Source organism: Hippopotamus amphibius, chromosome 5 (genome assembly GCF_030028045.1).
Source record: "Hippopotamus amphibius kiboko isolate mHipAmp2 chromosome 5, mHipAmp2.hap2, whole genome shotgun sequence".
Taxonomy (NCBI): Eukaryota; Metazoa; Chordata; class Mammalia; order Artiodactyla; family Hippopotamidae; genus Hippopotamus; species Hippopotamus amphibius.
The window spans coordinates 164,280,298-164,297,008 of NC_080190.1; the positions used below are offsets into that span (position 1 = coordinate 164,280,298).

The 16,711-nt window shown below is 44.3% G+C and overlaps 1 long non-coding RNA gene across 8 annotated transcripts in view; it reads left to right on the plus strand.

Moving 5' to 3' along the window:
• The window catches only part of LOC130853963 (uncharacterized), a 62,423-nt gene extending 47,561 nt beyond the window's left edge, over positions 1 to 14,862 (plus strand). For 3 of the 8 annotated variants that reach the window (XR_009053926.1, XR_009053923.1, XR_009053921.1), the window contains 4 exons: positions 642 to 757; positions 3,524 to 3,671; positions 5,042 to 12,226; positions 14,597 to 14,862. This is a non-coding gene — a long non-coding RNA (uncharacterized LOC130853963). Of the gene's footprint in view, positions 1 to 641; positions 758 to 1,432; positions 1,566 to 3,523; positions 3,672 to 5,041; positions 12,299 to 13,014; positions 14,445 to 14,596 lie in introns of those variants that run through there. The other 5 variants (XR_009053927.1, XR_009053928.1, XR_009053924.1 and 2 more) reach the window with 5 other exon arrangements.
• Positions 14,863 to 16,711: the final 1,849 nt, after the last annotated feature.

Here is a 16,711-nt window from a genome sequence, read left to right on the forward strand (position 1 = left end):
AAAGATACTGTAAATGTATTTTCTCTTCCTTGTGATTTTCTTGATACCATTTTCTTTTCTCTAGCTCACTCTATTGTAAGAATACGGTATATAATACATAAAACATACAAAATATGTGCAAATGGACAGTTTATGTTATTGGTAAGGCTTCTGGTCAACAGCAGGCTATTAGCAGTTAAGTTTTGGGGGAGTCAAAAGTTGTACGTGGATCTTCAGCTGCATGGGAGTTGGCCCTCCTAACCTCCATGTTATTCAAGGGTTAGCTGTAATATATACATATTACATACAGGAATATATATTATATACAGAAATACATAATTCTATAATATATTGTGTAATTAGTATAATGATAATTTAATAAATTAACAATAATTAAAGTCCTTGTGGTTTATATCTTAAAGCAGATTTCTTACTGTGAAAGGAATGGCTTGGTCTCTGAGTAAAGGAATATATGTATTACGTACAGATACATAATTACATAATATATAATGTTATGATAGTAATTAATGTTCTAGTGGCTCGCACTTTAAAACCGATTTTTCACGGTGAAGGGAATGGCTTGGTTTTCCATTAGGGGAATTTCAAGCAAGTGGAGTTTGCAGGGTGGGGTGATGGATTTGTCTCCCTCTGCTTCCTGTAAGCACATCTCATCGATTCCAAGTTACTGTGAGCAAGGCTGAGCCCGTCGGAGGATAACTGTGAGCTCTCGGCACCAGTCCAGGCTGTGAACGTTGCTGCGGAGTCTGACTGAAGCAGGGTAGGTGAAAATGAACTGGCGACAGCGTCTGTTCTAATTTTATCCCCACCCAATCCTTAACACGTGTACAATGCAGCACGGTTTAGAAATGAATGGAATTGTGGCTTCTATTCACTGAGAGCCAAGAGATGAGCAACTTCCCCTGCACTGAGGACACAGAGCTGGAGAGATTCAGGGGATGATTGGCTGTACCAGCTTCCCTGTCAGCTAAGCTTCCTTGAGACTCAGCTTCCACCTAAAAATTGATAGTCCTTGCTCATCATGCCTAAAGTGCTGATTATGCAAAAATTAGCTAAGGCAACACTGGTTTAAATATTTTAAATCGCTGGGACACTATATAAATTATTGGAGGTCAGTAATCTCCTAGTTCCAATCAGACAAGATTAAGTAATCTACCTGGTAGACTGGTTTATTCTACCACTTGGGGAAATAGTCAATTGCAAAATGCCTAAATTCCTCATTCCTCTATTTCCTGCACCCACTTCCTGTCCAGGGTGTCTTTGCAGCTCCTTTGTCTAGGAGGTGGAGTCTGCTTCCTCACCCCTTGAATCTGGCCTGGGCTTGTGACATGGTTTGACCAATAGAAAGCTGTGGAAGTGATGGTGTGCCAGATCCAAGCTGAGGGCTCGAGAAGCCATGTAGGCTTCCACTCTCCATTTCTTGGGACCCTTCCAGATGCCACATAAGCAAGCTTGGGCCATCCTGCTGGATGGTGAGAGGAGCCATCCTTCACCAGCCAGCGTCCATCCAAGCCAGGAGCTGACCCAGTAACTATCTGCAGATATGTGAATAAGCATGTCTAGACCAGGTGAGCTGCCCAACTCAGCCCAGGCTAACCATTATTGAGTTAAAACATCATGAGCTTAATAAACGGTCGCTTTTTAAAATTTATTTATTTATTTATATTTATATTTATTGGCTGCATTGGATTTTCATTGCTGCACACAGGCTTTCTCTAGTTGTGGAGAGCAGCGGCTACTCTTCGTTGTGTGCATGGGCTTCTCATTGGGGTGGCTTCTCCTGTTATGGAGCACGGACTCTAGGCATGCGGGCTTCAGCAGCTATGGCACATAGGCTTAATAGCTGTGACTCACAGGCTCTAGAGCACAGGCTCAGTAGTTGTGGTGCACGGGCTTAGTTGCTCTGTGGCATGTGGGATCTTCCTGGACCAGGGATTGAACCTGTATCCTCTGCATTGGCAGGCAGATACTTAACCACTCTGCCACCAGGGAAGCCTTGTTGCTTTTTGAAGTTACTAAGTTTTGAGATGGTTTGTTACACAGCAATACAGACAGATACAAACATTTTACAGAAAGCTCGTTGCTTTTGTTAATAGTCAGAGACTGTTTCTAAGTATGTGCTTTTGCCAATGTGCATACAAATTGGGAAGGACAGATACTGAACAAGAAGTCAGAAACTTGGGTTCTGCCAGCTCTTTGAAGTTTAGAAATAGCCCAAGAGTTTCTAGAAAGGTCATGACATATATTTAGAAATTTATCCTCTGGATCCACCACTTCCTCTCTCCCTAGTTTCAGTATATTCCATGTATTCAGTTTTAATAAGAATGTAATGAAACAAACAAGCATTCTCATGCTGATGGGAATGTGAATAGACATGATCATTTTTATTCATTTCATAAATATTAAAAATACCCTGCAGTCAGGCACTGTAATAGGAGGTGGAGATATATACAAATTCTGTCCTCAAGCAGTCCACAATTTTTTAGAAGTAACAGACAAAATCTTAATTGTGAAACTGGTTCATATATAAAAATGAAATATTGGAAAGGAATTTGGCAATATGGATCAAAGGCTTTAAATTATTTTTATTCTTTGGTACAATGATTTCTCTTCTGAAAATACATCATAAAGAAATTATCCCAAATGAAAAAAGCTCTTACTCACAAGGTGTTCTTCTCTCAATATAAGTATAGGTGAAATGTATTCATTACCAACAGCAAATTAGTTATGATATATCCACTAGCTAGAGCATTACATAGCCATGAAACTTATGTTTATGAAGAATATGTTATAAATTATGTTTATAACAAAATAATTGTGACATGCACTAAATAAAATACAGAATACAAAAATATATTTGCAATAGTATTAAGCTTAAATAACAAAATAAAGATTAGAATAAAATACTCAATGTTTGCAGTGGTTTAGAAAGATAATGGGAAAGAAGAAAGGAAATAGCATTTTTGATGATGTGTTATGTATTAAATACCTATGTATTATGTCCCTTAAATGCACTTAAACAATTAAATTGCCACAATGACCCTTCAAAGTAGTTACTATCATGACCATTTTACAGATAAGGAAACTGAAGTTCAGAGAAGTCGAATAACTTATCTAGGCTTGTAGAACTGGTAGCAGATGTAAATTGTATTTATTTATTAAAGGGATTATAGGTGTGTTTTTTTCTTCTTGTTTCCCCTTATTGGAACTTCCTAATTCTTCTTTGATAAATTTTATATCTTTAAAATTTATGATTCACATGGCTGCCCCTGTCAGTCAGACCCACAGAGTATGTACCTGCCTACTTAGGGATTTCCAGACACTTTGGGAGGGCACTCTGACTCTCCTGAAGTACCTCTTCCCCAGATAAGGATGCTCGACATTCTTTTAACAAGGGACATATTGTCCATTTCACAATTAGAAAGAGAATCTTAGCATTCCTCAAGCCCAGCCCTATTCTTGATATCCCAAATCCTTGTCACAGCATTCCCTCACATTCAGGTTCTCCTTGAATATTCCCACCCAGGGAATTCTCTTGATTGCAAGAGGTGGTCCATTCCATGGTGTGACGAAATCTGAAAATGGAGATGTTCTTCCTTGGATTAAGCTGAAACCTGACTCCTAATTCTGTCTTCCCATGAATACGCTCATTCCTCTCCCCCTGGACAGCTCGTGTAAGTATGTGGAGATGTATATTGTGGTCCTTGCAGTAGAGTCTCCTGGCTGTCTACCCGATATCTTTTCTCACTTTCTTCCTCAGAAACGGAGCCCCAGTTTTATTCAGAAGTGCCATGTTATTAATTAAAGACTGCATTTCTCAATCTCGCTTGCAGTTAGCTGGAGCAGTGCAACTAATTTCTGGCCAAGGAGATGTAAACAAAAGTTGTTTGGTAGAACAGCCAAGAAAATTCCTTAAAAGGGGCAGATAGCAGTCCTTTTTCTCTCCCTGACACACTCCTGGTTTCTTCCCAGGATAGAGATACAATGGCTGGAACTCTGGCGGCCATTTTGGAATATGAGGCAACCTTGAGGATGGAAGCCAGTTGTAAGGTTGGCAGAACAAAAAGATATAAAGAGCTTGGGCACCTAATGTTTATGGAGCTGCTACACTCACTTTAGGCTTCCTTCACTTAGATTTAAGCAGTATTAGTTCTTGTCATTTTTATAAGCAGGCAGGTGAAATTCCTAATGGACCCTCAATTTCTCTGCCTCAGGCTCAACATCCCTAGTTCTCTTAGGAGTTCTCTTTGATAGGATTCGAGTTTTCTCACCCCTACACATTCTACCTGGGGCTGTCCCAATCTTCCCCTGAGTCTCTCCAAAATGATGCTTTAAACTGAATGCAAAATGAGTTAAGTACAAATACCCAGGATGAAGAACACACGTGATGCACCTAAGATTGTGCTGCCTGTCCTAGTCTATGCTCCGTGGCATCCTTCCTTTCCCTTTCCCTTGCACTGATATTCATAGTCACAATAGCTGATGTTAATTGAGAGCTTTCTAAGTTCCAGGTACAAGACAAACATTTTGTGGGCATTATCTCATTTCTCCTAAATTGAAAATTCCTCCTGGTGTGCTCATCTTCCTTGCTAGTCTGTGAGCCCTGGGGAGAAGCAGGCATGTCTTTCTCGTCACTGTTTGCCCAGTGCTTGGCATAAGGCAGGTGTGTGTTAAATACTAGTTGAACAGAAATGAACTAGCTGAACTTGGAACTCGGCAGCCCTGCATCCAAATCCAGCTCCGCCACTCGCTGGCTTGACCCCTTAACTCACCTAACCTCTCTGAGCCTCAGGTAAAGAGAAGATAATGAAATCTAACCTGCAGAGCTGTCTTGCCAGTTACAGAAGTTTATGTGTAAAATGGTGAACATGTCTCTTGTGGAGAGCTGGTTTTGGGTATAAAGTAGAAGTGAAAATGCAAGGGTATTTGTGCCATCAAGTAGAAGGTGGCAGAGAGAGGGCACCGCAGAAAAGTTGGGGAAAGCAGGGGAGGAGGCAGGTCTCAATGCCAGCAGGACTCAATGCACTTTTCCATCCTCCTTCAGCTTGTCCTGCCACCAGGGGTCCTGGAAACCTGGAGGGTTGATGAGGAGGCCAGGGAGGCAGAACAATATGTTGCCCACAACCATCCTGAGATCTGACCTGGACAAGCAATGCCTTCTATCCTACCTGCCATCACATGCATGGAGCTCACAGACTTTGCGTGTAAGAGTCAGGCTTTAATGCAGATGACAGGGAAGAAATGAAAGGCTTATTTCTATCCTGTAACTGTGAAGTTCCTGCTAAGTCTTCCCTTCCACACTGTAACCAACTCAAGGGCAATGGCTGTGTTTTGGTTTCTCCGAATATTGGGCAGCCACCACTGTGCTGGGCATATAGTAGGTGCTCAATAAATGCATGTGGAATGCATGGCTCTATGACCCAAACCAATTCATTGGGATGGATGGTGTAAATCCAACCCAGCACATTTATTGTATAAAAATAGTTAATGTAATGATCAGTAAAACTGTTCTTTCTCAGATGTCAAGGAAAGAGGGAGGAAGAATGAACACAGTAAAAATTTGCTATCTGCCAGGCAGTTTGCAGAGTGTTTATATGGGTTATTTCGTTTCTATACGAATATCATCAGGTCAGTGCTATTATCGCATTTTTACAGATGAGGAAACAAATGCTTTGAGAGAGTGAGCAGTTCGACCAAGTTGAAACAGAGTTGTCTGGTTCCTCGGTGCCCACACCCATGTAACTGGTGCGTGCTTCAACTCTCCTAAACTTGCCCACTTTCTCCCTCACTCCACTGCAATTCAGACCCAGCTTTGCTATTCTCTTCATCAACCCAAGTGTTAGAGGTCCCAGCCCACCTTTCCCCTGAGGCTGCCCAAGTATTAACACAAGCACTAACTCCCAGGACCTGTTGACTGATTTCAGTTTTGTGAATGTCTGTGTAATAATGATAGTGACCTTTAACTGATTTCCTACCATATATCAAGAACTTCACACACATGCATTTTGAAACCCCTATAAGCTTTATTAGGAGGGAATTATTCTTACCACTTAACAGATGAGGACATTGAAGCTCAGAGAGATTAGGAGCCTTGACCAAGATCTCATAGCTTCAACCTGGAGCAAATTCCAATACCCGAGCTTCCCTACCTGTCCCCACTGTGCTGAACTCTGCTGCGGTAAAAAGATGAGCAAGACAGTTCCTCTCCCTGTGGATCTCACTCTCGTGCTGGGACATTAGCTGAAGACCCTGTCTCCTGGCACTTCCTGTCCTGCCTTTTACCTTTTTTCTTTTTAATTAATTAATTTATTTTATTGGCTGTTTTTGGTCTTTTTTTTTTTTGCTGTGCGCGGGCTTTTGCGGTGAGTGGAGGCTACTCTTCGTTGTGATGCACGGGCTCCTCATTGCCGTGGCTTCTCTTGTTGTGGAGCAGGGGCTCTAGGTGCGTGGGCTTCAGTAGTTGCAGCTCATGGGCTCAATAGTTGTGGCTCATGGGCTCTAAAGCGCAGGCTCAATAGTTGTGGTACGCGGGCTTAGTTGCTCCGCGGCATGTGGGATCTTCCTGGAGCAGGGATCGAACCCGTGTCCCCTGCATTGGCAGGCAGATTCTTAACCACTGCACCACCTAGGCAGCCCTGCTTTTACCTTTGCAGGGACTCTGGGATGCTTGGGGGAGCTTCTCACCTCTAATCCCCAAGAATTCCATCCTCCAGGCTCCCTTTCCCCTAAATCCTGGCCCTGTCACTTACTCACTGTGTGGCCCTGGGATAAGTCATTTCGTGTTTGTCCTGCTTGGTTTGTAATTAGGGGCATTGATATCCCTGTGATAGGTGGGCGGTGGTGGAGGTTAAATATTTCAAAGATGGTGACACCATTACGTATTTGATATTCCTCCACTGAGAGATAGGGTCTATATTTCCTTCCCTTGAACTTAGACCTTTGGAACTGCCTTGACCAACAGACTGTCGACTGGAAAAAAATGTGCAACCTAAAAGTTGAGAATTATGTTTTATTTGGCAGACTTTCTGAGGACTGAAGCCTGGGAAACAGCCTCTCAGATAGCTCTAAGGAACTGTTCCCAAGCGGTAAGGGGGGAGCCAGGATATATAGGAGTTTTGCAACAAAAACCAGGTAGTCAGAACATCAAAAGATTACTGTTAATTTAAAGAAACCCAGAAATCTCAAGTTAATGAATTTAGCGCTTTTCTATGTATGAGAAGATGCAAGAGTCTGGGCTCATTGAAATCATTCCTTTGATATGCACCTCAGCTATCTAGGGCCAGTATCCTGTTCTTTCCCATCCTGAATTCCCTCTGGGGGCACCGTTGGGGGTGGCTGCCGTGGCTGCTGGCTTGTCAGTGGGCAGCCCTTTGGCTTCCATTCTGAGTTCTCTCCTGCTCACTGCCAGGGGTGGAGGTAGTGGCTGATGGCTTGATGGCCACAGCATCCTTTGTCTGCTGATAGGGCAGGCAACATTTTTCATTCGTAAGGCTGTGGCAGAACTGCCCCCGCATGGTGTCCCAAGCTGGGTCCTAAAAGGTAATATAGCTTCGGCCTGGCACTATTTCTTGGGACATGCACCACGGGAGCTCGTGACCTGGAGTCGTGGAGCCACGTGTTAGGGCAGGTAGACCACATAGAGAGAGGGATGTGTGAGGAGGCCCGGCTGGTCCATTCCCAGCTGTCCCAGCATTAACTGATCCAGAGCTCATGAAGAGTTTAGCACTGTTTCAGGAAAGGTCCTCGTGGTAAGTCAGGATGGAACCACCTCAGGGCCGTGAGACTCTGGTTGTGGTTTTTAGAAATCAGCATCAGAGTTTTTTGAGTTACTCAACTCCTCTGGAGGTAGGTTTTAACCAGTTTCAGGAGCTATAAGGCCACAGGAATGTAGAACTCGGTTCAAAACACACTATAAACTGACTCATTTTCACGAGACTATTAAAAAAAAGTTGAACATATGCTTCGTTTTCTTAGAGCTTCCAAAAACAATAGGGAGGTCTTTCAAATGGAGCCATGTGTGTGCAGAAGATCTGTCTGGGATCCAAATCCTTCCCTAATGTGGTTAGCCTGAAGAAAATTCTTTTGTTTCATTGAACCTGGAGGCAAAGAAAACTGTTGGGCTAGAGACACAGCCTTTGGTCACAAGGCTGGAAAAGTAATATCAGAGATGATCGAGTAAATTAGGGCAGTTTCTTCCCTCCTCAATAACTTGCCCATCTTCCCTTCTAGGTCTTGATTGTATAAAAGGTACAAGTGACTTCAGATTTAATGAAACCTGAGTGGCAAGGAAATATTATATGTGAAGAAGCCAAACGGTTGGTTGTGTTCAGATTGTAAAGGAATTGCCCGAACTGGAAGTTTTTAGGGATCTTATAGTTAATGCCCTTTGTTTCTATGGGTGAGAGGTTGGAAGCCCAGAGCCAGTTATAGAGCTGGGGTGGGAACTGGGGATGCCTGAGTCTTTTCTGAGCTACCTGGCAGGATACTAGTTGCCATTGCTCTTTTAAAACTTCCCTTTAAAAGTATTTAAATCCCCAAAGAAATCTGTGAGCAGGGAACCATTAGAGGGTGGGCTAAAGTAAAGAGAGACAAAGGGAGAGGATGGCAGACAATGGGACGGAGAGAAGATCTGAATGTTGTTTCCTAAAATTCAAGTCCTTCTGCTGCCTGAAGGGGTTGAATTGGAAAGGCTGGGTTTCAAATATGGGAGATGGATGGGGTGCAGTGTGTGTGTGGTGGGGGGTGGAGGGGAGACAGGTTAGTCCAATACAAATGTGATCACGTTCAATCTGAGAGCTAGAAGTTGCGCTGTTGTTTGCCAACCGAGGGAAGGGAATGGAGGAAAATTTGGCACTGTTGTTTCTCGGAGACCCAAAGAAAGTGAGGGAGGGAGTGTGGGAAGACCCAAGAGATCGTTCGGGGCAGAGGGAACAGCAAGGATGAGGTTGGAACAGACATGAACAATTGAGGGCTGCATGGAGACCAGTGTGGGTGAGCTGAATGAGCAATGTGACATCCCAGGGGATGAGGTTGGAGAGAGACACGGGGTCAGGTTCTGTGGCACATGGTGTAGACTCTGGAAGAGTTTGGTACTTCCTCTGAATCTAGCAGGGGAGTTGTAAGCTAGAGGGCTTCTTTAGGGCAGGGACTATGTCTAACCACAGCTGAGGTTATCATGTATTGCAAAAAAGGAATATGCAGCCCTGACGCCTCTGGTAGAAGAAGTGGAGAAGAAAGATGCGCAAGGATGATGGGACCATGTCAAGCTGCTTTCTGGTCCTTAGACCAACGTTTCAGTTCCTGACCTCATTCCCTCCTCACTTCACTCCTGTGACTAAGCAGTGAAGAAATAATTGCCTCTATTTTAAGACAGGACACTGAAGCGAAGAGAGATTGACCTGCTTGCCCAAGGTCACAGCTGATTATGGCAGAACTCAGATGGGAGCCCCAGGCCTCCTGGCCCCCAGTCCAGGGCTATTCTGAAACCCCCAGAGTCCTTGACAGGGAAGCCATCTCCATGCTTCCTAACTCTAAACGCTGCTATCACGGACAGGGCTGGGAAGGCATTCTCCTAGGGGTCCCCCCAGATAAGTCACCACGAACCTCTTCTGAGGGAGCAGAACGGAACGCTCTCTGGGACCTGGCAGACTAAATAAAGAGTGTTACCAACAGGGTATCACCCACAGAGAAACCGTCTGCTTTCACAGAGCAGCCGAGAAAGAGTTTCACGTGGTGCAGTGCTTGTTACAGGTTTGTGCTGAAACCCCAGGGCAGACCACCCACGCGTCAAGCATGGAGACCCCCAGGCAGCAGATAAGAATCTAGGTTCCAGACCTCAGAAACAGAGCTGTCTTTGCTTCTCTGCAGCAGAATCTTGTTAGGATGTCAAGCCTCTGTTAGGTTCAGTTAGAAACGTCATCTCCGTCCATTCGGGCATCTTTGGTGATGCGCCTGGGCTCTGGAGGGCTGCTGACTTCCCGGGAACTGCGTGGAGGGAGCAGTGGAGCTCAGCACTGCCACCCCCACATGTGATGTTCCTGTCTGGGCTTCGGTCCTTGCTCCATTGCTCTGTCCCCTCCCCTCCCTGACTGCAAGTCTCCTTTTGTCCTCCGGCCCTCTGTGAAATGGGGACATCTACAGCAGAGAGCTGCCCCACCGAGGCTCAGGGGACTCGATACTCTGCCTCATGGGCATATGCAGACATTTCATCTGCTCCCACACCGTCCCAGCTCAGCCTCCCCAGGCGCCACTTGCTCTTGGGTTCTCTAAACTCCTTGGGGGCTTACTCAGCATCCCGCCTCCCTGAGCTTGGCAGGGGTGCTGGCCGGACCCAAGATCCCTGCACCCCAACTCTGTCCTTACCCCAGCCCGGGCAAGCTTCATGAGGTGTCAGTGAAACCACAGCATGATCTGTCCTCACCATGCATTCTTCTGGTGCTTTTGCTGGGGTTGAGACTCCTAAACACTCAAAATTGCTTCTTTTGTTCTGTCTGCATCCTTCTGGGGCATCTCTTCCCTGAGCCCCTCAACACTGAGTGTTTCACCTGCTGCTTAAATGCAGGGAAAGAACCACAAGGTACAAGGAGGTGTGGGGACCGCAAAATAAAACTAAAAATAAAATCTTATTAATATTTAAAAATATTTACCTTCTACTTTATTATGTGCCTGATGTTTGGAACAGCTGCTCTGAAGTCAGACCTGGTTAGACTCCTAACTGCAAGGTGCTTTATTTATCAATTGGGACACACATATGAGACTCAGCCTCATTTATAATGTGAAAGTAATTATTCTTATTTGATGGGTAATTTTGAGGATTAGAAAAGATAGCATTTCTTAAGCTCTTGGTACAGTGCCAGGTCACCGTCATGATTGTCCTCATTCTGATCAGGGCTTCAGTTAGTGGTTAGTGTTGTGTTTTCTACCTATGCAGTTGGGGAGGTCCCAAGACCTCCCCCAGGTCCAGTGATTTGTTAGAAGGACTCACAGAACTCAGAAAGCCAGTATACTCGTGGTTGTGATTTATTACAGTGAAAGGATACCAGTCAGAATTGGCCAGGAGAAGAGGCACACGGGACAGCGTCTGGGAGAGTTCCAGACATGACATCTCAGTTGTCCTCTCCATGTGGACTCCTGCGAACAGCACTGACTTTCCCAGTAATGATGTGGCAACACTCACTGAGTATTTGGAACCAGGGGAGCTCCTCTGAGACTTGCTCTCAGAGTTTTTATTGAGATTTGGTCACCTAGACATGGGTTGACAGCCCATGTGGCTGATCTTAGTCTCTGGCCCTTCCTGAGGTCAAGTTGATACCACATGGCCCAAAGACCTCCATCGCAAATTACATCATTAGCACAGACTAGCAGGTGTGGGCCAAGGCCCCCAGGTAAATAAAGACACTTTTCAGGCAGGACATTCCAAGGGCTTAGAGGTTACCCCCCAGGAGCTAGGGCAGGTGACAAACCTTTCTTCAGGCAAAGTACCCTTCCTGAACGAGCTGTATCTTTATCCTGGTCAAACCCACAACGTGCATCCACTCGCCTGGCACAGTTTGCTGATAATCTGGATGTGTCTCCCTTCCCCTTTCTCTGCCTTCTCCCTCCTTTTCTTCCTGAGCTAGAAAGCATACTCCCTCTGGCATCTGCTCTCTTTTGCATTCTACTGGCCTCCTGAATATCCTTGAATCTGTGCCTTCTTTCCATCCTCACTGTCAAGGTCACTGTGGGCCACTTGGGCCAGGATGAACACCCCCTAATAGGCCTTTCTAACTTCTCTCTCTACCCCAGTCAACCCTCTGGAGTGTTTAGAGGGAGCTCTCTAAAGAGCACCAACTGGGTCTTACCCTTCGCTTGAAAGCCTTTGGTGATTTCCATCACCCATGATGTTCAGGTTCTCTCTGCAAACTCTGCTTGGTTTTCTGGCCACTTTCCCTGTCACTTTCTCCCCTGTCTTCTGAATAGGATGTTGTTATTCAAATACAGCTGTTCACACCCCTGGGTGTTTGCTCTTTCCGTCTGGGTTATTTTCCTGCCTCTCTCAGCACCTGTGCCCCACCACCCTCCACTCATCAGGACAGGCCAACTTCCCTGGGCTCAACGAAAATGTCACCTCCCTGGAGAAGCCCTCCCGGTCCTTCCTGGATGTTCCGCAGTGCCGTGGACAATCCTGCTGTTCTACCTTGTCCCGTGATGTTTCTGGTGCTGCGCCTGGTGCGTGGGAGACATTCAGCAAGTACGTGTTGGCTTGATTCACAGAGAACAAATGATGCAATCTGCCGCATATCTGACTCCATATACTAAAGAGGTATTTTTATGCTGGGCTTTATTACAGGTTGACTCCCAAACATAATGGGATTAGATTTCTTTAAACAATTTTTGAAATAGAAATAAAGTTGAATTACAATGTTGTCTTAATTACTGCTATACAGCAAAGTGAGTCAGTTATACATATATATGTATAATATAATATGTGTTATACATGTATACATTGTTTTTCATATTCTTGTCCGTTATTGTTTATCATAGGATATTGAATATAGTTTCCTGTGCTATACACTAGGACTTTGTTTATCCATTCTATATATAATAGTATCCATCTACTAATCCCAGACTCCCAGTCTAGCCCTCTCCCATCTCCCTCCCCCTTGGCAACCACCAGTCTATTCTCTATGTCTAATGGGATTAGTTTTCTGATTCTCATTTTTTCCTTTTTATTGGCCACAGTTTTAATGTCAAATCTTTTATTTTAATGTTTACATCCCATACAGTTTCTTCTTTACCCCTACCATTGCTTGTTGTTTTCTATATAAATCTTTTCTTCCCTCCTCGTTGAGAGCTCTGTTCTGGAACTAGCAAGTGGCTCAATTGCTTTATCATGTAATACCCGGCTATAAAACAACTCAAGTACTCCTGGAAGGTTCTGCTTTATTAGAAAATACTTGTTACGTTTGAGCTCTGGAAGCTGGTTATCACGTATGAGCTGTGTTTTAATATTGTATTGTTTTCCCACTATTGCTTTAGCTGCTGGAAGGAAACACCAACTGTCTCCAATACTGCCACCTTGTGGCAAAGTGGGATGATAACCAGGTCTTTAGGGAAAGTGGGTTTGTTTTGATCCACATTTTCCCCTGATGGTGCACAGAGGAAAGGCCATATGAGGACACAGCAAGGAGGTGGCTGCCTGCAAGTCAGGAAGAGAGCTCTCACCAGAAACTGACTATGCCAGCACCCTGATCTTGGACTTACCAGCCAACAAAACTGTGGGAAATACATTTCTGTTATTTGAGCCATCCAGTCTGTGGTATTTTGCTATGACAGCCCAGTAGTGTATTCTGATCCTGTCTTATCCCATGACTCACAAATATTCAGTGGGTTTAAATAATCTTTATTTATTATTGAAGTTAATATCAAACTTATTTAAAAGTTAGTGATATTTAACTCTGCTCTATACTCTGTAATGACCTATATGGGAACAGAATCTAAAAAAGAGTAGATATATGTATATGTATGTATAACTGACTCATTTTGCTGTACACCTGAAACTAATACAACACTGTAAATCAACTATACTCCAATAAAAATTAATTTAAAGAAGTTACGATATTTAGCCTAATTTAAATAAACTCACAGGTGTCTGCTGGGAGCAGGTATCTTATGGAGCCTGGATAAGGGGTTGAATCTGAGTGACGTGGGTCAATACAGTGATGGCAAATACAGCTATAAGCCCTGACGAGAGGAGCTCAAGAGAGAAAGTTCTGGAAAGGCAGCGAAATAACAAAGAGGGCTCTGGGCTGCCACAGACCTTAGAGAGGGGATTTGAATTCATTTTACATAAATCTATGAGCACCCAGCTATTATCTGGGTTACTAATAACATCTTAAGTTACAGACCCCCTTCAAGTTGCAGACTGGATAGACCTCTGAAAATTTCAGTCAAGATTCTTGTGTTCAGATGAGGAAAGTCATAGAAGCATCTTCCATATGTTGTTTTTATGTGGCTTTTTCCTGTCTGGGCATGATGCAATTTATATAGTACTTTAGAAAAAAAAATAATGTGTTTGTATTACTATTATCAAGTGGAACAATAAAAATCAGTAAAAACTAGGATAAAGGGAGTCCCAACTTGAGCCTAAGCAGTATGTGTGTGTGGCGGGGTGGGGAATTCTGACTTGCTTGGGCAGATCAGGCTGACAGGGGTAGGGGTTGGTGAGGTATTGCCTGAGGAGCTTCCTGGAGGATAAACTCCTTCTAATGGAAGCAGAGACAGAATGAAGGAGGAAGAAGACTTCACTCTATGCTGATGAAAACGTTAGCCAACTAATAAGCTAATAAGCTTATATACGCAGCCAATTTGACTTTGAATCATGTGATGTCGAAAGAGCACGAGATAAGGCAATAACAAAGTCTCACCTTACATGTGGTTGGCCAAATATTTCCAGGCATGTGGCAGTGCTAAGCTTCCTGGCCCCCTTGTGGTTGGGCAGAGCCATGGGGTAGCACCAGCAAATGAATTGTGTGGACAAGTGGATGCTAGGCTAGCCCTTGGGGCTGAAGCATTAAATTGCAAGTTTGAGACCCCTTTGAGCTCTGTTTTCTCTTTGCAGTGACTGTCAACGTTCCAGAGGGTGGCTGTTCCATTAGCCTGGGTCCCCGAAGCAGTGTGGTGAACAAAGACCCACCAACCCAAAACAGTCACGTGGCAAGAGCAAGAGATAAACGTTTGTGGTGCTGAAATTTTGGGGTTGCCACTGCAGCATAACCAAACCTCTGAAGTGACAAGAGGAGGTCTTTAGGAATCTTCCTCGCTTAAAACGTCCCTGTCCAGTGCCTTTATTTTCAAGGCCTACCCAACTGGTAATGAAATGATCTGTCTTTAAATAATGCCTCCTTTGTGATTTGTTCATATTCACTTTGTCTTTTGGACCTACAACTTGTGAGGTGGGTCAAAAAAGTTTTGCACCATTTCTTACATGTGTAAGAAAAGGAGCTTCCTTGTTTCTAATCACTGGTGAAATTTTCATGTGCCCCTATTGCATAGGATAGAAGTCTGGGGGAGAGAGGAGGGGGTGAGATGGAGTGGAAAGAATTTTATTTGCCAGTAAACTGTATCTGAGTCTCCTCTGGTTTAAATAATCTCTTTTGCTTTCAAGCAGCCCATTTTGGTAAATGCTCAATTATTCAATGTCCACCTTCTTTCCTCCCAAAGATGGCACCTGGTAGGGAACAGGAACTTCTGTGTCTTCGTGGAAGTGGGAAAAGTCTTGGATCTGAGGGGGAAGGTTGCCTTTGGTTTGGAATGTTTCCAGGTCACTTGCACAGGTGACCTTGAGGTGCAGTGGATGAATTTGGGATTTGTTTTCTCCCTCTTTCTCTTTCCTGCCCCCAGTGTGGCTGCCAGTCCCCATGGTCCACATGGCTCTGACACTTTACCTCCTGACCTTGTGAGGTCACTTGGGGCTGTCAGTGCAGTTACCTTCCAACTTCCCTGCCACGAATGCAGAGACTTCTGGGTCCGTTCCATACTGAGGGTGGGGTGGGGCTGAGGGAGGCTCAAGAGTGCCAATTTTGGCTGTTTCTCTGCCTAACTGTGCGGAATCACCAATCTAACAGATGTGGCTGCTCCACTTTGGCGGGTGGCTGGGACACCAGGGACGTCTGGCAAAGCCTTCAAACTATCGAGTCCTCCATTTTGAAATTCTAGAGGTGGAATACATTGCATATGTTCCTTTATTTTTTTTAAAAAAATTATTTATTTATTTTAAATTGGAGTATAATTGCTTTACAACGTCGTGTTAGTTTCTTCTGTATAATAAAGTGAATCAGCTATATGTATACATACATCCCCTCCTTCTTGGACCTCCTCCCCCCCGCCCCCACCGCATCCCACCCATCTAGGTCGTCACAGAGCACCGAGCTGAGCTTCCTGTGCTTTAGAGCAGGTTCCCACTAGCTATCTGTTTTACACATGGTAGTGTATATATAGCAATCCTAATCTCCCACTTCATCCCACCCTCCCCTTCCCCCACTGTGTGCATGTGTCCGTTCTCTATGTTTGCGTCTCTGTTTCTGCCTTGGAGGTAGGTTCATCTGTACCATTTTTCTAGATTCCACAGCCACTGTAGAGAATAGTATGGAGGTGCCTTAAAAAACGAAAAATAGAACTACCACATGACCCAGCAATCTCACTACTGGCATATACCCTGAGAAAACCATAATTCAAAAGGACACATGTACCCCAATGTTCATTGCAGCAGTGCAATAGCCAGGACATGGAAACCACCTAAATGTCCACTGCACATGTTTCTGATTGCTTGCTCCCCTGCCTCAGTGTCCTTTCTCCACTGGGTCAGAAAGATGACCAGCTTCCCTGTCTATCAAATAGGACATCTATCATGTCATATCCTGAGCACTCTCTATGCCTTGCTTAGGAAAAAACCCAGTGTTCACGTCAGCCAGGTCTGGTTCTTGATATGTTCATTGGCGCTTAAGGAATATATACTGTATCTTGATACGGTATGGCTTTTAAAGTATGGTCTTGGAAGTTCTGTGTTAGTACTCAAAAACTGAATACCAAATGTGCTTTCCTTCTCTCTCATTTCTGCTGTAAGAGTCCTAATCACATGCATTCCCTCGACCTCCTTGCCAAGGCAGATGGTTGCCTTTGGATGATGAGAGAGAAGGTCATATATGTGGAAATGGGAAGATACAGACACATTAAG